At 33.8% G+C, this 24,573-nt stretch overlaps 3 non-coding genes across 3 annotated transcripts; 2 read left to right on the top strand and 1 right to left on the bottom strand.

The window, feature by feature from the left end:
• Positions 1 to 9,021: 9,021 nt before the first annotated feature.
• On the top strand, positions 9,022 to 9,101 carry TRNAL-UAG (transfer RNA leucine (anticodon UAG)). Its single transcript has one exon. It is a non-coding gene; the product is annotated as a tRNA-Leu (tRNA).
• Positions 9,102 to 11,308: 2,207 nt separating this feature from the next.
• On the top strand, positions 11,309 to 11,388 carry TRNAL-UAG (transfer RNA leucine (anticodon UAG)). The gene has a single exon. It is a non-coding gene; the product is annotated as a tRNA-Leu (tRNA).
• Positions 11,389 to 21,448: 10,060 nt separating this feature from the next.
• On the bottom strand, positions 21,449 to 21,528 carry TRNAL-UAG (transfer RNA leucine (anticodon UAG)). The gene has a single exon. It is a non-coding gene; the product is annotated as a tRNA-Leu (tRNA).
• Between the last annotated feature and the right edge of the window lie 3,045 nt (positions 21,529 to 24,573).

The following is a 24,573-nucleotide window of genomic DNA, read 5'->3' as shown; positions in this document are numbered from 1 at the left end:
TCTGCAAATTATGGATCCTACCACAGAAACTCCGAGTTTATCCAATCTACACTATTTATAAGCTGATTTTGCCAATTATGTCTTATGCCACACGGTAAAACTTGCACTATAAACTTTCCTATCTTTTAGAAGAGGGAATAGAAGAGCAAGGGGTCGGGTACGTCACTGCAAATGTTTCGAAATTATTTTGCTTTCTATTCGTAGAGCGAAGTTGGCAGTATATTGGTTTTCTCATTTATTTTGATTATCTTTTCGGCGCTGTTTGCTTGATTTGTTGTTCTTGTAAATACAATTTATTTATTTATGTTTTCTACACAACAAGACATTGATCTTATAATTAAAGTGTAGATGTATAATCAGAAAAAAAATCCTAGTTAAGTAGGGTCACAATGAATAAAAAAGGGACGAATTAAATAAATATAATTAAATTAAAAATAGATATATAATCAGAAAGAAATATCCTAGGGTCACAATGAATTGAAAAACATTTGAAAAAACATTAATATCCACGTTGACTAATAATGTGCTGAATGTGCTGAATAAGGCGTTTTTTAAATGTGAGAGCGTTGCTGATGCTTTGAATATTGTGTGGTAAATTATTCCAAAGACGTATAGTGTTGATATAAAATTGTTTTTCGGACATAGAGCTCCGACGTGTGAATGGTTTTAATATTCTTCCTCTGTCAGATTGGGCAAAAATAAGTTTTTCAAACAGATATTTAGGCTTTTGTTTCACTATAAGTTTATGTAACAAAATTAAAGATCTGATTTCAAGAAGATTGTTAAAACTATAGCCATAGAGAGAAATCGAAAGTTGTGAAATGTGCTGTGACCTGTTTAAACCATATATATATCGAATAATGCTGTTGAAAGTGACATTAAGTTTGCGAAGACTGGAGGAATCGCAGTTTGCAAAGAGCTCGCACCCATAAGTCAAACTTGGAATCAGGTACGACTTTGCAAGTAGAATCCGAATATTAATTGGTGTATAGCAATGTGTGATCCATAAAACACGCAGTTTAGCATAAGTTTGACCGGCAACAGTGCTTGCATGGTCGGACCAACTCAAAGAACTATTAAAAGTTACACCCAAATTCTTTGCGCTTCGCACTACATCAATCTTTTGATTGTTGATTAATATATCTGGTGGGCGTAAACTGATTTTTTTGTTTTTATGAATAATTAAGCATTTTGACTTTTTGGGATTCAATAATAAGCCATTTGCGGTCGCCCAATTGTAGACGCGAGTGAGATCTTCGTCCAGTTTTGCTATGCAGTCATCTACGTTATTTACCGATGCACTTAAATATAACTGCACTTCATCTGCATACATCATAATATCACAGTGGTTCAATTGACGTGGTAAGTCATTGGCATAAAGCGAAAAAAGGAGTGGGCCTATGATTGAACCCTGTGGGACACCTTTAGGTACCAATAACGGATCTGATTTAGTATTTCCCACGAAAACAGATTGTAGCCTGTTAGTGAGATATGACATGATTAAATTGGTTGCTGTTGTTGAAAAGTTGAAAAACCTCTGGAGTTTTTTGAATAAGATTTTGAAATGAAGCGTATACAAGTAAACAAATTGTATTAGAATGTTCAGTGCCTCGAATTTAATCCAAAAAAATACAAAAGTCAGTGGAAAAATGAATAAAATGGCAATTAATTGGTCACGAGATAATGTGGAGCGCCTAATTATTTGTGTTCAACAACACCCTTGCTTGTATAATGTTCGGTCGCCCGAATATGTGGACCGTATTAAAAAGGCTCACTCCTGGACACAAATAGTGAATGAGCTATTGGCTTTGGATAGCTGTCTGAACGCAGAGGAAGTTAAGCGCAAATGGCGAAATCTGCGGGAGCAGTTCATGCACGAGGAACGACTCGTTGCAATGTCTAAGAAAAGTGGTGCCAGAGCAGGAGATATTTACATCCCAAGGCTATGGTGCTATTCACAAATGTGCTTCCTCAAAAACTATACTGAAATGAGAACATAAAAGGACAACGTTACCAATACAGAGGTACATACATATGTAGTTAACAATGGTCAGTTCGGTCTGTTGAACTGCAAGAATCTACTATTTTTTTCTATTTTTTCGATATATGTAAATGAAAAATGTTTATCGTAGTAAAAACTTTTTGACGGAACAGAAATCAAGCGTATAAAGAAAACTGTACAGACTATACTTTTTCGAGCACAATGTCACAAAATGTGACGACTGACTATGAAGAGGATCTCAACAACAATCAAGAGATACACAAACAAGAACCGAAGGTAAAAATTATTCTTATGACTATTATACTATAAAAGTACGCGTACCGCATATTACACCTAGGAGCCACCAAAAACCTAAGGTAAGAAGTATTATTATTAATGTTAAATCAAATTATTAGGCTACTCGTTCTGTCCGTTCACATATCTTGTATGTACATATATCCTCTTTTTTAGAATGCAATAAATAGCTTCCGTAATGACCTGGATGGTATAAAAAAGTTCTGCGTGGGAAGAAAGAACAAAAATTCGCATGGTTGGGAAATTTAGTTGCAGCTCAGATGGAACAAATTAGTCCCGACCAGCAGAATGATACTGCCTGGCAAGTTCAGTGTCTCATGAGGAATCTGACAAAGAAGCAAATGTTCTTTTGTTAACAACGAAAAGAATCCACGTTGTTCTCTGGCCACCCTTCAAATTTTTGTCCAACATTTTCTTGTGTTGGTGGGCAGTATGTGGCTTTTTGGCACAAATCTGTCAATCCTTACAAAATTAAAATTTATGATTAGATGTAGTTTGTCAAATTATTAGATGTATTTGTGGTAATAAATTTTGCATTTCTGCGATTCCAAAACCGTCAAAGTAACGTCTACCCAGTCAAACAGATCAGTTTTTGCCTCAATTACGTTCAATTCGTATTTGATAAGAATTGGAGACACCTGCCTATCATGCAGCACACACTCCCACGACCAGAATTCCAAGATACTTAGGTAAAGTATTTTATTTATATGACACTAGTGACTGAAATTTTTACATATATAAATAAAATACTTTACCTAATATTATATCCTCATTTATGTTGTTTGCAATAGCTTCTTCAATTAAATCCACAATGCCTTTTATAATTGTGTACTTTTCATCCATATCCATCTTCATTTATATTTTTGCCGCGTCAGATTTAATTTTGATAACATTTAATAAATTATTCATCAAAGAATGACAATGTAAGGCAAAATAAAAGAAAAACAAATCGTTCGTTTCACATGATAGTTTCTGCGTGTAGATGGTTGTGAAAGTTCAAAAGAGAATTGAAGAAAAAGTTTTAGTGCAAGATCCACCGTGTGGCATAAGACTATGAAAGGCAATCAAGATTGCCACTAAATGAAAATATATTAGCAATTTGGAACTCTCATAAAACCATCATAAGCGAGATTGCTATTTTTGTACCGGGCAATACCGTCAACCCAATTAAGCGTGGAGCGTTTTTTTTATGAAATAGATTTTATCTGATGAGCGCAACCGCATGTCAGCAACGTATCTTGAACATACAGCAGCATTCGGCACACAACAACAACAACAAATTGAGCAAACACTGTTGTCAGTGCATGGTTTTTCAATTAGTGAGTGGAGAGAGAAGTTCTCTTTGTTTGCTCGCGAGTAAAGAGGTGCCGAATTCTGACATACAGTCAACCAAAAAAGTCTACATACACCCACGTGGACCTATGTCCATAACTATTGTCGGAGAAGTCTTTTCGTCACTACGAACCCTTACTTTCGAGAGTTATCGTTCACACCATTTTAGAGAATATATTGCGAAAGAAGCGAAATATACAGCTAATGACATTGGAAGCACATCCTCTTGTTGTTCGAGCATAGTAATTTCTTAACAGATCACGGTGGGCCTTAACTAACTTTAAATGAAAGGTACTTACACCTGGGAAGTTTTTGCGGATTTTGAAACTACAATGTCCATAGATGAGAAAAATAAAAAACAAACAAGTAAAAAGGTGTCAGTCGGCTTTGCTGACAGATATATACCCTCAGTCAATGTGAAGTGAAACTTTCACCTACGGACATATCGAATGTGTTTAACGTATCTTCAGAATTTTGTGACCCTTTTTGGACATTTGAACTTGCCGACAAAAATGTGGATTAGGAATTAACTGCACTAAGACACAAATGTTGAACCTTTGTGGCGGAGGTACCCTTAGGAAGGACCGATATGGACCATTTTAGAAGTGGAGATCCAAAGTTTGGACCAAATTGGTTGCCCCATTCAAGTGATATCGTCCTAGAATTTTAGTGACATTTTTAAATACTGAGGAGAAGTACCGGAAGTTGTGGATCGGTATTGCCCCATGAAACTATGTTTGGATATAATATGACGAAGACCAAATATTGGACCAAATCGGTTGAACGGTTCGAGAGTTATCGTGCTCTCCAACAACCGCATATGGTGACATAGGGATTTTTTAGACCTTTTGGGCTATTTTCCTAAGAAATATGGACTTGCCCCTAAAAAAACTTTCACCGTCGTAATGGAGGTAGCGAATGCAAATCGCTTCAACAAAAATCAAAGTGATTCGAGAGCAGGCCTTAAAGTGAACTTATCCGAAATTTTGTGTGAGAGGTACCAGAAGGAGTAGACAAATATAGTCCATATTCGAACCTGATCTATATCTGGTAGATATATTAAGATGTGCAAAGTATGGATTACATCACTACCTTCAAGAATTATCGTGTGCACAATTTTTCCGAACATTTTTGAACTTTTGTGGGGTAGGTACCTAGGCTTAAAATCACTATCATTAAATAACCGCAATATACTGCCTACATATCAATACGTTGCCAAGGTCAGCACGTACCGATAAGAGGAAATACCTAGACGAAATGTCAAAAGATGCCGAACATGCAGCAGGCGCGCACAACATGCGGAAACTATACCAAATAATTGGCCAAATATCTAGCCAATCATTCAACAGGAATAGGGGGATCAAGGATACAAACGGCGATATAATATCTAATGTTGACTTGCAAGCTGAAAGATGGAAGCAACATTTTGAAAGCATTAGCAATAGTACTGAAAACGAGAGCCATAACAACAACATGTCAGTCAATGAGGAGATAAATGAGAATCCTCCATCAATAGATGAAATTTCAAACGTGATCCTCGCACTTAAAATAAACAAATCACCAGGAGAAGATAACATACCAGCCGAATTGCTACAGATTAAACCGAGGACATCAGCGAGAATCCTACAACCAAATTTGACAGAAGTCTGGCAGCAAGAAAGACCAAACAGTTGGACGCGCGGTGAAATCATAAAACTCCCCAAAAAAGGCGACTTATCAGATTGCAACAACTGGAGGGGAATCACCCTTCTTTATTTAATTTATAAAGTACTAGCCGTAATGATTAACAACAGCGACGAACAAGCTGGATTTAGACCCCATCGCAGTTGTATCGACCAATCGAATACTCTCCGAATACTTATCGAGCAATCCATCGAATGACATTCGCCCCTATACCCAGTGTTCATTGACTTCACGAAAGCCTTCGATTCAGTGAAACGCAGCGCAATATGGAATGCTTTGCAAAATAATGGAATGTATCACTCAAAGTTCGACACAACAAAATATACAGCGATACGTTCACTACAAACATCGGAGTGAAACAGGGTTGTCCTCTATCCCCACTGCTGTTTGCGTTAGTGCTTGATACCGTTATGGTCGAAGTGTGCAAGAGAAAAAGAGGAATTATGTGGGGATTTCACCGCCATCTTGAAGACATAGACTTTGCAGACGATATATGCCTAATATCCCTAACCTAACAATCCTCTGCAAACGTATCGGCCTTGATGTCAACATTAACCACCCTCAATCTTAATATAGATAATGTAGATATTGATTTTGTGGAACAATTTTGCTATCTAGGATGTATTATTTCATCCCAAGGTGGAGTAGATGACGACGAGCCTTTGGACGACTGAACAAAATATGGAGATCTCCGCAAATATCCATCCATACCAAGCTGCGTATATTCAATGCCTGCGTCAAAACAACATTATTATACGGCAGTGAAACATGGTTGACTTCCAACTCAATACTTCGGAAACTGCAAACGCAAATCAATAAATTCCTGCGAATAATTTGGCGTATATTCTGGCCTAACACAATATCAAACAAAGAGTTCTGGAGAAAGTCGAACGAAATACCTATTGGCAAACAACTAATGAAACGAAAGTGGAGCTGGGTGGGCCATACTCTTCGTAAAACCCCCGACAGCATCGCCAGGTTTGCCTTGGAATGAAACCCACAAGGCAACAGAAGACGTGGACGTCCGAAGAATACATGGCGAAGAACGCTAACAACGGACATCGCAAAAATAAACCTGTCGTTTAATGAAATAAAAATGATTTGTCATGATAAAGTAAAATGGAATGAACTTGTAGATACCCTATATTCCCAAGTGGAATAAATAAAGAAAAAAAAGTTGTGGTGGATGATGTTAACAACATCTTAAAATTATTTAATTTTTAAAAGCAATAAGGATTATTTGTGTATAATTGCGTTTTTTGTTGTTTAAAACAAAAGAAACGATCAACTTATAACATTTCTTTGCTGAAATACGATATGCCGACTACTGGAACATGTCAGCCGACAATTGGGATATGATGCCGACTACTAGCAAAAAACACTATTTTAATAAATTCGCATTTTTCTCAACTTTTATAAGAAGTAATTCAAAATTTGTTTATTTCATCGAAAAGTAGACAAAATTTCGAAGCAAATAAGCTTTAGATCATAGCAATCACAAAAATTTATTCGAAATGGTGAATAACAAGTAAGAAAGTATCAGCCAGCTGAGCCGACAGAGATATACCCTCAGCCACGTACCCGAAGAAAAAAAGTTAACACAATACTTCTGTAGGTTTTTTAGCTGTTGGGAAAATTTTCCAGGATGGAAAGGGCCGCAAAAAACTACATGTTGCAACAAAATTCAGAATGATCCAAGACGAGTGCATTTTTTCCAAACTTTGGGTAGGGTGTAACCATAGGAGTGATACGATGTAGTACATATTCGGACCTAATACAAATCTGTAGAAAATATTTTTTTCTTTATTAGTCTATGGATATTCTTCTTACAGACTATATAATTAAATATATTGTACTTAATTTTCTGAATTTAAATATATTACAATTTTACTTTTCAATTTACAAAGTTTGAGCTAAATCGATTTCTCTCTTAAAGGGTTATTTTACACATTAGCCAGTTTAGGTGGTGCCGGTAGGATTTTCTGGACCTTTTTGGGTCATTATCTCAGGAAGTATGGACTTTCCCACGAAAAAAAATTACAACGTCGTAACAGGGGCCGCAAGTGCAACCTGCTGCGTCACAAATTAATAAGATCAGAGAGGAGTTGTTAAACTATACTTTTTCCAAATTTTGTGTGGGAGGTACTCAAATGAGTGGACCGATATAGTCCATATTAGAACTCTATCTATGCCTGAAAATAATATTACCAATAGCAAAGTTTGGCTCAATTCGGTTATTCCCTCCTAGAGTTATCATGCCCACAATCTTGTCAAAAAATTTGGAACCTTTGTGGGGGAGGTACCGCAAGGAGTGGACCGATATGGTCTATCTTCGAATTTAAACTAAGTTTGGACAAAATATTGAAAGACCCAAAATTTTAACCAAATATGTTGATCCGTTCGAGAGTTATCGTGCACTCCAACTACGACACATGGTATTATATGTGTTGTTTGCAGTTTTCGTGCTGATTTCTGAGGATATATGGACTTGCTCCTGAAAAAAATTATATCGTCGTAATGGGGGTAGTGAATACAAGTGGCTGCAACAAAAATCAAAGCGATTCGAGAGCAGGCCTTAAACTGCACTTAAGCAAAATTTTGTGTGGGAGGTACCCGAAAGAGTGAACCAATAAGGTCCATATTGGAACCTCATCTATGTCTGGTAGAAATGTCACGATGTGCAAAGTATGGACTAATTCGGATACTCCCTTCAAGAGTTATCGTGCGGACAATTTGCCGAACATTTTTGAACTTTTGTGGGGGAGGTACCTGAAGGAGTGGGCCGATATGGCCCATCTTCGAACTTAAATCAAATCTGGGCAAAATATTTCGATACCCAAAATTTTAACCGAATCGATTGATCCGTTCGAGAGTTATCGTGCGCACCAGCCAGCCAGACAGACAGACGGACGGACATTGCTAGATCGACTCAAAATTGTCTGAAACGGATATCGTACAAACATACTTGGGGTCTAAAACCATTATTTCGATGAGGCACATTTTTGGCCGTATCAAAGTGTAAATACCCTCTTTAGCCTAAAGGCTGAGGGTATAAAAACCGCTATAACTTTTGCGCGCATCGGCCGATTTTATGAACGTGAACGAATTTGAAGCCAACATTTTTCCTTAACCTCTATTCCAAAAATCGTAGTTGTACTCGCAAAAATTTTTTTCAATGTATGTATGTTGTGTGACACTTTTAATATTATGTATATGGCCTGTTCGATAACCCAAAAATTTGTACAAACTTTTACAAAATGCTGTTCTACAACAAACTTGTTCAGTAAAAGAGAAATATAATTGCAAGAACTTTTTACTTGTAAAGTTATCAAACAGACCTATGTACATACATATGTATGTATATTCTAGTCAATTTTGTGAGTTTTTAAAGACTATTAAAATGGATAAAACTATAGAAACAATATTTTCATTTACTTTGTGGGTACATTTTAAGTAATTATACGTGATATACCCATATTTGTCCCATTATTTTATTAATTCGCTGTTCTACAATGTTTACAACAATCAATTCAGATTAAAATAAAAAACCCAAATACTATTTTTGGTACCACGTACAAACGCTCACACCGCATGTTATTAGAACAGCGAATTGAAGGTTAATTAGTAATTTGATCTCATGATCACAGTAACGGTTTATTCGAAATTTCACAATTGTGTTTAAATACACAGTTTGTCAACAACTCAGCATGGGCAGCGTGGCCGAGTGGTCTAAGGCGCTGGTTTTAGGCACCAGTCCGAAAGGGCGTGGGTTCGAATCCCACCGCTGTCAGTGTTCTTTTTTATTTTTTTTTTAATTTTTTCGACATAAACTAAGAAAAAAATGGGGGTTGTTTTTGTTTGAAGCACGCAGCATAGCAACAAGAGAAACTCTTTTATTAGAACAGCTGCTGGTAATGGTAACTACTGTTGTGTATAAAAGAGAAAAATGTGGAAAAATAATGATTTGCAGGTTTGTAATGCCAATTGTGTAATTGTTGAAATTTGATATTTTTCGAATTTAAATGAGTAAAATATTAAAATTGTTGTTTTTTCTTTTCAATTATTATTAGTAAAATTACTTTTTTACAAACGTTTTTAAAAATGCAAAATATAAAGAAAATTTTTTTCTTATGGGTCAGTTAATACATCTGTGCTTTTACAGAGGGGAACATTGTTGTTTGTTTAAAAATAAATGAAAGACGTTATTTTCAAAATTCGGTAATATTTTGGGGTAAAGAAATTCTGTATGCAAGTGGTAAAATAACTTTTATGATATTAACAAAATTTTAACTTCACAAAAAATTAAAAATTTCTTTAGTAGCCATTGCTCAGATTACCGACATTGAAAATAATGGATGAAGGCGTGAACGCTTTGGTTTGCAATATTAGCCAATGTAAATTATTGGAAACGAAAAAAATGCATTTAAAGGAAAATTTTAAGATTAAAAATACACAAAAAATACATCTGTAAACCACAACGGATCTGTCCGCATTGCCCAACGGTTGACACAAATTTCCTTCCTGCTGATTACCCGCCCTTCTACATTCTTGCCTGCGGTGTAAGTGGCTATTATTCCCCTCTTCAAAAAATCGCCGTTAATTATTAGATTTTCCAATATTATATTTTGCCTCAAGTAACGTGGTTTTGGCGGCGTCGCTTTTCTTTAAGCGAAAAGGGAAATTTCTTTAATTTCCTTGATAATTTTGTTGGCTTAACAAATCAAAGCGTATCAAGACAATTAACTCCGTGGGTGGTTAGGCTAAGGTCAAAGTGAAAAAAGGTCGTTTGCGGCCTTTAAAGGAGATCAACATGTTTCCGCTTAATGGTCGCGCGTTTTCATCTTTGAACGTTGTTTGCCGTTGTAATATTACACCACACGATAAAGGGGTAAAAAGGGTTAAGGGAAGTTAAGATGTCAGTGTCAGTAACATCAACATCATCATTATTAATATTGTTGTTATGTACCATCATCCTTATCAACACGAACGGCAACAGATAGTAGATTATGTTGTGAATTCTGACATTTCCCTTAAGTGTTAATTGGATATTTTTCTGTGAAATGATAATTTGTTGCAAGCAGGGTTTCATTGGGATGGTAAGGGTTGTGGGATTACAAACAAAATTGTTAGGTGTAAGGATTGTTAAGAATTTTAAACTAGGTTACCACCATGAACCAAGTCAAATGCATTAAATAAATATAATTGATTAATTTCATTTATGCCTACTGTACATGTATTTCAGGTTGGAATCAAAACATTTTAGGTATTTGTAATTTCTAAAATTTTATTTGGAATCCGAGAATATAATTTATAACTGAAAGAATTGCAAGAGTAATTCGAAAAATTACACATGTAATTTTATTAGGAATTCAAATGTATTCCAATTTTTAGTTTGCATAATTTTTTTGAAAATTTTATTCAATTACAATAATTGTTTTTAATAGCAAATTCAAAATTGCTCTTTAAATATAAAAAACGGAACTCTAAACACAAATTTTTGAAATTTTGCAAGCGAAATAATAAAAAATTCAAATGAATTGTAAGGAATTTCGAATTGAATTGTCGGATAACAAAGTGGGTGGTACCGTGACATAACTCCAACGAACATAATTCCTAAAACGCTATTTTGAAAAAATCACGCGATTGAAAAAATCAAAGATCAATTTTCACTATTTATGAATGTTTTTGTGACAATATATTAGATTTTACATTTTTACATCCAAATTTACAAAGAAGAAAAAAGAAATGAAAATACCTAATTTTAACTTTCGAAATTTAGAAAAGAATAATTCGTTGGGGAGTTCTGTTCGTTTTTGGGAGTTCTGTTCGCCTTGCGGAAATGAAAGTCATTTCCATTAATTTCATTTATTGTTTGTCATAAACTAAAGAACATGCATGACCTTTGAACCCTTTAGCACTCATAGTTCGACCTTTTTATTCAAATGTGGATGTCTGTGTTGAACACTGTGCATATTTCACCATTGGAAAATGCCAACAGGCAGCGTGGCCGAGCGGTCTAAGGCGCTGGTTTTAGGCACCAGTCCGAAAGGGCGTGGGTTCGAATCCCACCGCTGTCACAAGGTTTTTTAATAATAATCAGCAATTATACTAAAAAAAGAAGAAAAAATTTGCGCCCGACTTGGTGTTGAAAGGACGCGGACTTAGGAAAAAAAACTCTGAACATTTATTTACACATCGAATTGTAGTTCTACAAATAGAACATGATTAACTTAAACTGATTTGTAACAATGAACTGGGGAAAAATAACTGAACTACTGGCGTTATACATTCAGAAACGTTGGTCCCTCTATTCATTTACATGAAACAACCCTGCAAACATTTACAATGAAGAAAATATTAAAAATGAGAATAAAGGAAATTTATATTTTCCATTTTTCTTTGGGTTTGGTGGTTTTTAGTTGAAACAGATTAGCTTTATTCCTTTACTTTTTTAATGGAAAAAGTAGCAAAAGAGAGAACTAAAACTTGCTGGGAACGGAAAATTAGTAGATCTGGCAGCAATGTCAAAAAACAAACAGGACTGCTTAAAAAAATAACAACAAACAAAATAAAATTCACTACTGTTTATTTCTCTGGTTTCAATTTTGTATTACTTATTTTTATTTTATTTCTTTTTATTTTGTTGTTTTCTTTTTTCTTTTGCCTTAATTGTCAAATACATGTCAAATCAGCAATTTGACAGATTTTCCGCTTTTTACACAACGAAATTTGTCTAGTAGAAAGTAGTAAAAGAGAACGCCATTTTTGCATGCTCTCTCTTAAATTTTGCTCCAAGTTTTACTACTTTTTGGGGTTAAGGAACGCAAATTCAGATAAAAATTTTGTTTTTGGTTCATTTCACCTTCTAAATTTTTCACGATCATCACCAATAACAATAACGATCTATTCTGATATGAAACCGACCTCCATACCAAATTTCGTGACGATCGGTCCATAATTGCGGCCCGGAGTTTGATTACAATTTATAATGGACAGACAGACACACGGACGGAAAGACACACATCGCTTTATCTCGTCGAGATATGACGAATATTTCGCGATGTTACATGAATTTTTAGCAAAACAAACTTATAATACACTTCCCACATTGTGGAGTAGGGTATAATTAGTAGATCTTAGAAGTGTATTTGGTTGAATATTGGAAAAAGACTTGTTTTGGGGGTCGAAAACGGGCCAGTGCGAAAATGGATTTGAACAAGAAAAAAAAGTGTCAGTCGGCTTTGCCGATAGATATACATATACCCTCAGCCAATGTGAAGTGAAACTTTCGCCTACGGACAGATCGAATGTATTTAAGGTCTCTTCAGAATTTTGTGGCCCTTTTTGGACATTTGAACTTGCCGACAAAAATGTGGATTAGGAATTTACTTCACTAAGACTCAAATGTTGAACCTTTATGGGGGAGGTACCCTTAGGGAGGAACGATATTGGCCATTTTAGAAGTTAAACTAAATTTTGAGATATTTGGAGATCCAAAGTTTGGACCAAATTTGTTGCCTCCATTCAAGTGATATCGTCCTAGCATTTTCGTGACATTTTTTAAATATTGGGGAGAAATACCGGAAGTTGTGGACCGGTATTGCCCCATGAAACTAAGTTTGGATATAATATGACGAAGGCCAAATGTTGGACCCAATCGGTTGAACAGTTCAAGAGTTATCGTGCTCTCCGACAGCCACATATAGTGACATAGGGATTTTTTACACATTTCGGCCTGTTTTCCTAAGAAATATGGTCTTGCCCCTGAATTAAACTTTTAACGTCGTAATGGGGGTAGCGAATGCAAATCGCTTCAACAAAATTCAAAGTGATTGGAGAGCAGGTCTTATAGTGAACTTATCCGAAATTTTGTGTGAGAGGTTCCAAAAAGAGTAGACAAATACAGTCTATATTCGAACCTGATCTATATCCGGTAGATATATTAGGATGTGCGATGTATGGATTACATCGGTCACTCCCTTCAAGAGTTATCGTGCGCACAATTTTTCCGAACAATTTTGAACTTTTGTGGGGGAGGTACCTGAAGGAGTGGACCGATATGGCTTATCTTCGAATTTAAACTATGTTTGGACAAAATATTACGAAGGCCAAATTTTGGCTCTATTGTTTTTGTCTTCCTCCCATCCACAGTGATGCCAGATAAGTTTGGTCGAAAATCGGCACTTTTCGGGTGCCAAAATCGGCTAAATCGGCAAATTAAAAAAACATTTATTTCAGTTCAAATTATCGCTTTATTTAATAAGCATAAGTTTAAAAAATAACATTTTAAGTACAACAAAACAATTAACAATTCATAAAACAAGGCAACAATTCAAAATATGTATGAATATACCATATACATATGAAGTATATACAGTTTGTCAAGTAATTGTTTTCGAACCAAGAAAACTAACATTTTTCTGTATTAATTAATGAAAAATTACTGATAATTGTGATTAAAATGTCGGGTTTTTTGCAAAAATTAGTTGGACGACTTATTTAAGACAAGATTGGATGTATAAATAAAAAGTTAACCCACGTGGTCCAACAAAAAATAACGAAAAGCAATAACTACATGTAATGCATGTTGTCAAATAAATGTTTTCGAAATGTAATGGAGGTTCCAATATACCCCATATTTTCGGTAAATACTTGAAAATCAGGACAATTTATGATTTTATTTTTAAGAGGGAGTAACTACTAACAAGTATCAACAATATTAGTCATCGAATATCCGTACTAGGAGGGTTACCATATGGACCAAGGGAGTACCAGGTCATATTACATGTAAACAGGGTCCTGTAGGTTTTAAACCGGGAATATTTGAAAACTAAGACGTTTTATGAGTTTCTTTAGTTCACTAGGACGGATTGTCATCAACTAAAAAAAATTACCTTCAGAATAATTAAATCAGGAGGGTTGCCAGATGTACGAAAAAGGTACCAGGTTATATAAACAGTAAATGAGACCACCTGAATCCATAACCAGGGCTTAAGATTTGTTTATTTAACTCAAATTGAATTAATGGATGAAACAATTCTCTAAAACAAATCAAAATATGACATAAAAGTACAAATATCGCTTAGAAATACATATTCAAGATATTGTCAGTCTATACTGATTTTATAATGGACATCCGATGTGAACTGTTTAGAGCCAGTTCAGAGGAATTCTCTAAGTTTTTTGGCTTCCATGGTAAAATAGAAGCATTATTTTGCCGCCAGCATTTTTTCCTTAAAAAATATGCTGAGTAGTATTGCAGAGTACACGAAATGAGTCCAATAGGTCGTAGTAGGCATTTCTGAAAATTGTCGAAATCTGTACCCCATACATTTCTAAGCAATATTAGTCTCTTACTGCGATATTTCCGATAGTTTCGTGAAATGTTATTAATATTAAGTGAAACAACAAAGTTCGGTGCCCTGTTTTGAGACACAGGTGGTCTCGTTTACTGTTTATATAAGCTGGTACCTTTTTCGTACATCTGGCAACTCTCCTGATTTAATTATTCTGAAGGTAATATTTATATTAGTTGATGACAATCCATCCTAGTGAACTAAAGAAACTCATAAAACGTCTTAGTTTTCAAATATTCCCGGTTTAAAACCTACAGGACCCTGCTTACATATAATATTACCTTGTACTCCCTTGGTCCATATGGTAACCCTCCTAGTACGGATATTCGATGACTAATATTGTTGATACTTGTTAGTAATTACTCCCTGTTAAAAATAAAATTCATAAATTGTCCTGATTTTCAAGTATTTACCGAAAATATGGGGTATATTGGAACCTCCATTACATTTCGAAAACATTTATTTGACAACTTGCATTACATGTAGTTATTGCTTTCGTTATTTAAGTCGTCCAACTAATTTTTGCAAAAAACCCGACATTTTTATCACAATTATCAGTATTTTTTTTCATTAATTAATACAGAAAAATGTTAGTTTTCTTGGTTCGAAAACAATTACTTGACAAACTGTATTTATAAGTACGTGAGATCAATATATTTTCAATTCAGTCAAGCTAAACAAAACTTATGCAAATATTATCTTAAAAGGTTAACTAATAAGGTGATAGTTTGTGTATTACAATTTTGAAATGTTGGTTTACAATTAAATTCAATTTCATTCATAAATATTTGAATTAAAGTTTCGTAACAAATCATTTTTAATGACAACATCATAACAGTTGGACTTATTTAATTTTAAGTAGTCTTTAGTAAAGAGAATACCTTCCATCGATTCCCTAGCTAATCGATTTCGACACTTGTTTTTATTTAAATTCACTTGGCTAAAAACTCTTTCCACATTTGCTGAAGAATGTGGCAAGACTAAAATATGTTTAATAAATTTGGTCAAAATAGGAAATAATGGTTCAGAATTTGCACATCTTAATTAACATACAGTTTTCCAAAACTCTAGCAACCCTACTTTTTTACCTTGAAACAAATTTTGGAAATTTAAACGTGAAAGTTCGCGTAATTCTGAGTCCAAGTCTTGCTTTTCGTTTATGTTTATAAAGCATTCGTATTCCTTTATAATGTCGAAAAATGAATCTTCTGTGCCATTTATTATAGAACTTGGATTTATGGAAGCTAGGCACTTAAATTTGTTTTCAAAATCAAACCGCTTTAAAATCTGATCACAAAGTTCAATGTAAAAGTTTGTGCAGTTTTAATTATTTCCACCAACTTACTTTTCGGCAATTTCATTTTTTGAAAAATTTCCTTGACGTATATGGCGAAAAACAAAAATCCTTTGCAATTCCATTTGAAAAAAATTAAAAAATTTTTTTGCGAGCACATCTACAATTTTTGGCATAGAGGTTAAGAAAAAAATTCTGGTTTCAAATCTGTTCGCGTTTACAAAATTGGACGATGCGCGCAAAAGTTATGGCGGTTTTTATTCTCATATAAAGAAAAAATATTTAAAAATATCTTATTTGTTGTTATGAGAAAATGTATGCATAAATCGTTAACAGCATTCCATATCTATTCGTAGATGTTTAAATAGTTATTAAATCTATTATTATTTTCGCGGAAAATCAACAAATAGTACAAAAAATTTTAAGAAAATCCAAATTATCCTGTCCCAGAGTCCGTACAAACACTTAAAAATAAATTAAAAAATATATGCGGAATCTAGACAATGCGTATAAAAATATGATAACAAATTTATAGAGATTGGGTACATAAATTGTATATTATAGCAACAACAAAAGAGAAAAACTTATTGTTGAAAAATATTGTTGCAAATATATTTTTTGGTTTGATTCGAAAAATTTAAAAAAAAAATTAAGGAGTTCTCCAACTATTTCGCTAAAATCCCATACAATAATTAATGTGTACTACTAAAACTTCATCAAGAAATATGGTTTACCATCGTGAAAGCTTATTTGCTTACTGTGATAACTTATAAGGATAGGAAATTAAGAGTAATATTGAAATTACAATCATTCAAAAAATGTGTAAATTAAAAAGCCTATTATTCGCGAATAAGCGAATCAATCTCTTTCAATATTTATGCATATTTCGATGTTTCACTCTGCGGTCAAAGTGTGCCGCCAGTTGCATCACACAATGCAAAAAACATTAAAGTGGGTAAAAATCGCGCAATTTGCATACGATTTTGATGCGCATCCGGTTTCAGTAGCACCCATCAAAAACATGTTTATCTACACATATTTCAATCAGATTCTTCAAGAACCGCGGATGTGCCTCCACTTTCTATTTTTGGAAAAAATCCTATATAACTCGCGAATCTCTGTAATTTATGGCACGCGTTTTCGCAAATATTGTAATCGCGTATAAAGGATTCCATTTACGTAAAAAAATTTAAAGAAAATCGCGGTTTGGTACGCGGATTTGTCAAAATAAATTTTTGCTGATTTTCCTATTTTCACGGATGGGCTCATTAGATCCGTCGCGTAAAAAAACTAAATTCACGCGGGGTACAAAGGAAATTGAATGACACTTGTAAATTTTAAACGCTAAAAATAGGTTTTTTAAAAAAAATCACACATCAAATATTGGACTCTAGACTCCAATTACTAGGATGCTTGAAGGAGCACACTCATGAGATAAGCCATACACGACGTAAAATCACGAGTTTTATAATCCTATTATGAGTTTGGAATATTATCTTGTTGCGCGTCCGGATTATTAAAAAAATTCAAAAAACCCCGAAATTCCGGCTTCAATATGTCAGCATCAATTTTAGGTGGATGTAGTGGATATATCGAAAAATGATACACTAGTATCATATTGCCCATGAAGTATTCTTTGAGTCTTTCTTTGGGCATATGTCTGTAAAATGTAAGGTTAAGGCAGAAATCGGAATGGAGCATAAAAAAACTTGTTGGCTTCAACCCATTTTTACCTATTTTTCTACATTGATGCCAACACAGCTTCCACGTAAATTAATTTTAATGGTCGATATTATGGGATCCCTCCTAAAACACTTCATTTTAAAGAATGTTTATCATACTATATAGAATATGCTAACATTCCGCGAATTCTGAATGGGTGAAACTCGGATTCATCGATTGTAAAACATTTTTGTTTTTCGCCATATACTGAAGTACACGTTTTGGTAATCAAGAAAATTCAAACTGTTTTTATAATATGTTAAAAAAAATTTATTATTATTAATCAAACTACTCTTGACGATTTAGTTGTCTTTGTTATTGTACCAAATTAGTTCTAGCAACCACAATTTGCATACAAAACGGAAATTTTATGTGAACAAGTTGCCTTAACTAAAAATCGGCATTTTAGGGGTAAAAATCGGCATTTCTATTTTTTTGGATTAAAAATCGGCAAATCTGGCATCACTGCCCATCCATCGTATCAAAACGCACATTGACTCCGTGTCAACAAAGTGCAACAGCATAAACAACCACCACTAACAAATCAAATCTACCACACTAACAAACACACCACGTATTGATTTCGTTTGTTGTTAGAAAACACTATAGCAATAGAATTATTTCGCATATACAATTTTTGAATTTCTTTAGTATAAATCCAACATCTAATAAATAAATCAGAGATGATAATCTCAATATGTATGTACATATGGCTCACAATGTTATGGTTATTTACAAGACAAACGTAATTTTCATTATGAAAAGTTAATCAGAGGAGAAAACGTTTAAAGGAACAATAATAACTAAGAAAATATTAAATGAAAAACAAGTGAGCAAAGGCGGCTATAAGTCGGGACGGGGCCCGACCATGTGATACCCTACACCACTACTACCCCTGTGCATAAGCTTTTCACTGGTAAACATTTCTTTTAGGGAATATAAACCGACTACCACAAAAAATAATATGCCTCTTTGTCTCTGGGACCCTCATAAGCAACCAAAATTTCGTGACCATCCGATCAAAATTACGACCTGTAGCTTGATTGCAAAAAAATTGAAGAATTGTATGCATTACCGACTATTGTGGTATCTCCCTTGTTTGACCACCTTCGCCAACCTGCTTTACACCAATGTAAAGGTAATATTTTCTTCTTCCATTGACAGGCTTTGTCGTTGGAATACCCCTACTAGAACCCAATAAAACTTTGAATTTGTCGCCACATGAGTTTTTCCCCATTCCGACCCCTAAATATTATCCGGCTATCACCAAAATCAATAGGCTTCTTCCTATGTGGGACCCGCATCAACTCCCAAAAAATTCGTGACGATCCGATTAAAATTGCGACCTGTAGCGTGATTACAAACAAATCGGAAAATGGGATGCATTACCGACTATTGCGATATCTCTGTTGTTTGAGCAGCTACGACAACCTACTTTACATCGTTGTAAAGGTGATATTTTCTACTTTCCTTGCCAGGTTTTGCTTTTGATATACCTCTTAAAGAAACAGAGATATTAGCTTTGAAATAAAATGTTGACTTTTCTCCAAATAAGTGTTTGCCCATTCCGACCCCTAAATATTATCCGACCATCACCAAAATCAATATGCTTCTTCATCTGTGAGACCCCCATTAACCCTGAAATTTTAGTGACGATCCGATCAATATTGCGACCTGTAGCGTGATTTCCAAAAAAGTAGAAAAATGGGATGTATTACCGACTATTGCGATATCTCCGTTATTTGGTTACCTACGCTGACCTCGTTTGCATCATTGTAAAGACGGGATCTTCTACTTTCATAGTCAGGCTTTGCCTTTGGAATATTTTCAACCAAAGCTGTGATATTTGTCAATATAATTAAAATCGCAAACATGAAAATTGGGGTTTTATTTGCTACTATTGCGATATCTTCGTTGTTTGATCACCTACGAGCACCTACTTTACATCATTAGAAAGCTGATATTTTCTGCTTTCATTTTTAGGTTTTGCTTTTGGTATACCCCATATAGAAGCTGAGATATTGGCTTTGCAAAAAAAAGTTGTCTTTTTATCCACCTAAGTTTTTTGCCTTTTCCGACCCCTAAATATTATCCGACCATCACCAAAATCAATAGGCTTCTTCCCCTCCGGGACCCCCATCAACATCCAAAATTTCGTGACGATCCGATCAAAATTGCGGCCTGTAGCGTGATTACAAGGTTTAGATGGACAGACGGACAGACGGACGGACGGACACACATAGCCAGATCGACTCAGCTCGTCGAGACATTAATTTTGATATATATAAGTATGGGTCTACGACCATTATTTCGATGCGTTACAAACTTTTTGGCCAAAACCAACTTATAATACCCTCCCCACATAGTGGTGTAGGGTATAACAAAAAAAAAAAAAAAAAAAAATAACTAAAAAAACTAATTTCTCAAAATAAGATAAAAAACAAAATGTTTATAAAAAAATGAATGAATTTGTAAACAGAGTTTTCACTTTAAAGAAGATTATTTTGAAATGAATGAATTGGTTCATATTTTGCAAAGAATATACATATATCCCATGTTTATTTATGTTTCATTCAAAGAAGAAACCAGTATTTATTGCTTTATGAATTAGGTTCATACAATGTAAAAATCTAAACATTGGAAACAATTTTTGAACACTATTCATAAATTGAATGAATTTGTTTTTTCTGTTTGTGAACACATAAAATCCATTCAACCTCGTTTTCAAGGTAAAAATCGTCAAGCTCAAATTTCCATTATAATTTCTGCTCTTATTTTACTCAGCAGATATCAAACCGATTAAAATTGAATCAAACAATCAACTTTAAAAATGTTCCTTAGATCTTAATAAAAAACTTTGTAGATCATACGAACTCTGTAGAAAGGGTTCTTAATGGTCAAAATAGCAAGACAAATGCGATTTTTTACTCCTTTCTCGGTTTCCGTACCATAGATACTAAACCGTTCAAAATTCAAGAAAACAATCATACACAATAATGTAGCAAATGTATCAACAAACAACTTTCTGGAACATACGAAATGTCTATGAATGGTTCTTAAATGCGAAAATAGCCAAAAACTTTAGAAAATATTAGATTTTTATACTTTTTCCTATTCTAGTCCACAGATACCAAGCGCTCAAAACTTAAGGATACAGTCAACTACAAAAATGTACCTAAGATTTCAATAAACAACTTTCTAGAACATATAAAGACTCTAGGAACGGTTCATCAAGCTCAAAAGTCGATTATTTTAAATAATTTTTTCCTGTTCAGATCCGTAAGTAACAAACCTTTCAAATTTCCTTGAGTTTTGAACTTGCACACATAAATTCCCCATATGTGCGCTTTTTAAATATATTTTCCATTTCAAATTTTAAACGTTTTAAAATCAAAAGAAACAACTTGATGTTGAAATATAGGCACTTCAAATTCACATGCTTTTTATTGTACAATAATAATGACCAAACATTATCATTTAAATATAAAAATAATCAGTGAATGTGAAGTAAATAGGTTTTAAAGAAACTCCACACACCTTCATATTTACTTTCAATACACACTTTTTAAATAATACTCATATCTCCAGTTGTTTTTTCTCCAATAAAATCAATATTTATTGTTTTATGCCTTTAACTTGGACACATTTTTAATATTTTAGCTTCACAATATGGTTTAATCCATGAAACGTTCTTCCTTTTATAAAATAATACAAATAAAAATAAGTGACCTTTGTACTAAAGGAAAAAAACAAAAAGAAAAACTGTGACAGCGGTGGGATTCGAACCCACGCCCTTTCGGACTGGTGCCTAAAACCAGCGCCTTAGACCGCTCGGCCACGCTGCCTGTTGTGCACGTCTTGTCAAATGTTTCATTTGTATCCAATGCCCCAGAACATTTATTAAATTACATAGAATTTTATATAAAATCCCAATTCTGCAAATAATTTTATTGCTAAATCTTATATTACATTGATATTTTTATTCATATTATTTAAATTATACACATTTTATTGTGACTCGTTTTTATACATGAGTCATTGTTTTGCAAAAGTTAAGAACATTTGTCATGTAAAGATTTAACAGTGAACGAACAGAAATGTTAGCTATCTCACACAAAAAGCTAACATATAAAACGAAAGCTTTAGCTTTTGTAAATAAAATGTTCTTAGTAACACAGCATGCTTTTAGGGGTTGAATAAAAATGTGTGACTACGAGGAAACCACGTGGAAATGTAAACGTTTTGTTGCGTCACATTTTTTTGTTTTTAGTAAATTGATATGAAGTTATGTATGTAAATATGTTATTTGCGTATACACTGTATACTATACAGAACATATGGTACCTACATATTTCATTACAGTCTTAGGCAAAATTATATTGACGAAATAACCTCAGCAGAAAACAATTAGGTCAATGAATGTTTATAAAGGGAACCAAAAACAGCATGGTATAAGTATTTTGACAAACGATTTCTGTTGATTTTTCGACCGTGAAACCTAAATGGCGAGGTTCAATTTAAGGGTCGACATCTTTAGGACATTCTAATTAATATTCAAGGGATATTAAACAAAACAACACACAAGCAGGCAATGCCACATGTCTTATTTTTTATGAGACTTGGAAAATTCAATACGTACAATCATGGTAGAACAAATATAAGGTAAAGTTAATACTACAACAAATACAACTCGAACAACAACCACAAAGGAATTTGTTTTTGTTTGTAACGTTACTGCCAGTTGTATTTGTAAACAAAACAAGGAAATGTCTATAAATTATTGGAATTTAAAAAACTAATAATTTTTCAAATTTGGTTCAATATTTTGGAAAACATGAATGAAAATTCGTTACATTTTCAATTTTTATGTTTCCACATCATTCCACTAAATGCATAAATTGTCGCAGAAAGTAGAATTCTTGCAGAAAAGTTTGGGGTCGCTGGAAATTCATAGAAAAAAGAGAAGCTGTTTCAATGTTTTGTTTTAGAAATCAAAGAAGCACATGTTTATTAGGGCTTTATTTTTTTAAATTTTAACAAAATACCTCACAAATTAACAAACGTTGTTTCGCCTCTACAAGCGGGGATTTACTGCGCGGCATATCGTTCGAACTTGGAGGAGGTTACATATCATTGATTTGAATAAGTCTATCTGGGAAATGTTTTATTTTTCGAATGATTCTCAAAAAATATATGTCCATAATGTACATCGAAATAGAAATAAATGTATAAAATGTCATATGAAATTTGACACTAACGTTACAACCCAGTTCAGTCAGCTGTGTATTGCTGCTACCTTTTCTTATTCTACCATGTCGTACAATCTTATTGGTATGCACTATCAGGACATTTTTGGTCAAAACTATTTTTTTTGAAGTATTAAAATCATCAAGACCCCAAGCCTTTGGGCCCATAACCTCGAAAGAGATAGGGAACAAGTAAGAAAGTATCAGCCGCGGACAAAAAAACCAAACAGAATAATTATGCCGTATATAAAATATATCGATTTTGAATCAAGAATTTGCTCTAAAATCTGTAGGTACCGTTATGTGGTACTACACCAAATCACTGACATATACATTAGGGTTAGTCATTTTTTTTAGATTCAAAATCTGTGGAAATAGCATATAGGGCAGGCAAAAACAAGCAGAATTGCGTTTTTACTGTTTCGAAATTGTGAAAAAACGTTCCGCACAAAATGCAATTACTTTAGCTCAAAACCAACTTTTTTATTTGAATTTTTTTTGTGATTTTTAAAATTTGATAATATTTTTTTTTAAGATTTCTCAAGCACTAATCCTCTATATCTTTCAATTATATTGATTTCTTTCGGAAATTCGTATAAATGGTATAGCGGCAAAACAGCTATTTTTATTTCATTCGGTCTTTTTGCTTTAAAATTTTTGACCCAGTTATCACTGTTTTTTGGACATTTTTGCAACTTTTTTTAAACGACATGGCGATGTGAACACAAACTATGAAAAAATAATTTAAAACTCAAAACGATATAAATTATATATTATGACATTACTTCTGTATTGTCAAACTTTTATTAGAGCAACTCGTTTAAAATATTTAAAACTGGGAAATGAAACCGAGTTGCAAATTTTAAAATCGATGTAGCTTAAAAACTAAATGACAGATTTTTGATCAAATTGCATATTTGAAATCGATGCACTAAAACCAACTAAAAAAAAATATTTCCAAGAACAACTATTGCAGAAAAAATTTCTCAAATTTAAAAATTAAAAAAAAAGTAAACTAAAAAAGTTGGTTTTGAGCTAAAGTAATTGCATTTTGTGCGGAAGGTTTTTTTACAATTTCGAAAAAGTAAAAACGCAATTCTTATTATTTTTGCCTGCCCTACATGCTATTTCCACAGATTTTTGATATTCGAAAAAAAATGAAAAAATGACTAACCCTAATATACATAGCAAACATTTTTAGTAACCAAACTTCTTAATAAAGCACTCGAAATATTTAATCAGTTTTAGAGTTATCTTGTACAATAGCCATTTTAGCATGTGCCGGCAGGGTTTTGGAGCTTTTGGGCATTATCTCAGGAAGTGTGACTACGGGAAGTATTGACTACTATCTCAGGAAGTATTGACTACTCCAGAAAAAAATTTACCGTTGTAAATGAAATGATGTCTCTAGAACAACCTAATGAAAAAAGAATCAGAACGATGCGAAAGGAGCTCTTAAACTTCACTTTTTCCGAATGTTGTGTAGGAGATACTCGAAGGAGTGGACCGATATAGTCCTTATTCCAACCTCACACATGACTGGACGAAATTATACGGTGTGCAAAGTCTACACCAATCAGAAACTCCCTGCGAGAATTATCTTGCGGTTTTGCCATTTTGGTTGGTGCCGTCTGGGTTTCTTGG

The sequence above is a fragment of the Musca autumnalis genome, unplaced genomic scaffold, assembly GCF_047663935.1.
Source record: "Musca autumnalis isolate F117 unplaced genomic scaffold, ASM4766393v1 scaffold_1, whole genome shotgun sequence".
Taxonomy (NCBI): Eukaryota; Metazoa; Arthropoda; class Insecta; order Diptera; family Muscidae; genus Musca; species Musca autumnalis.
Note: the sequence above shows the minus strand (reverse complement) of the source record. Positions and strands in the feature narration are given on the sequence as shown.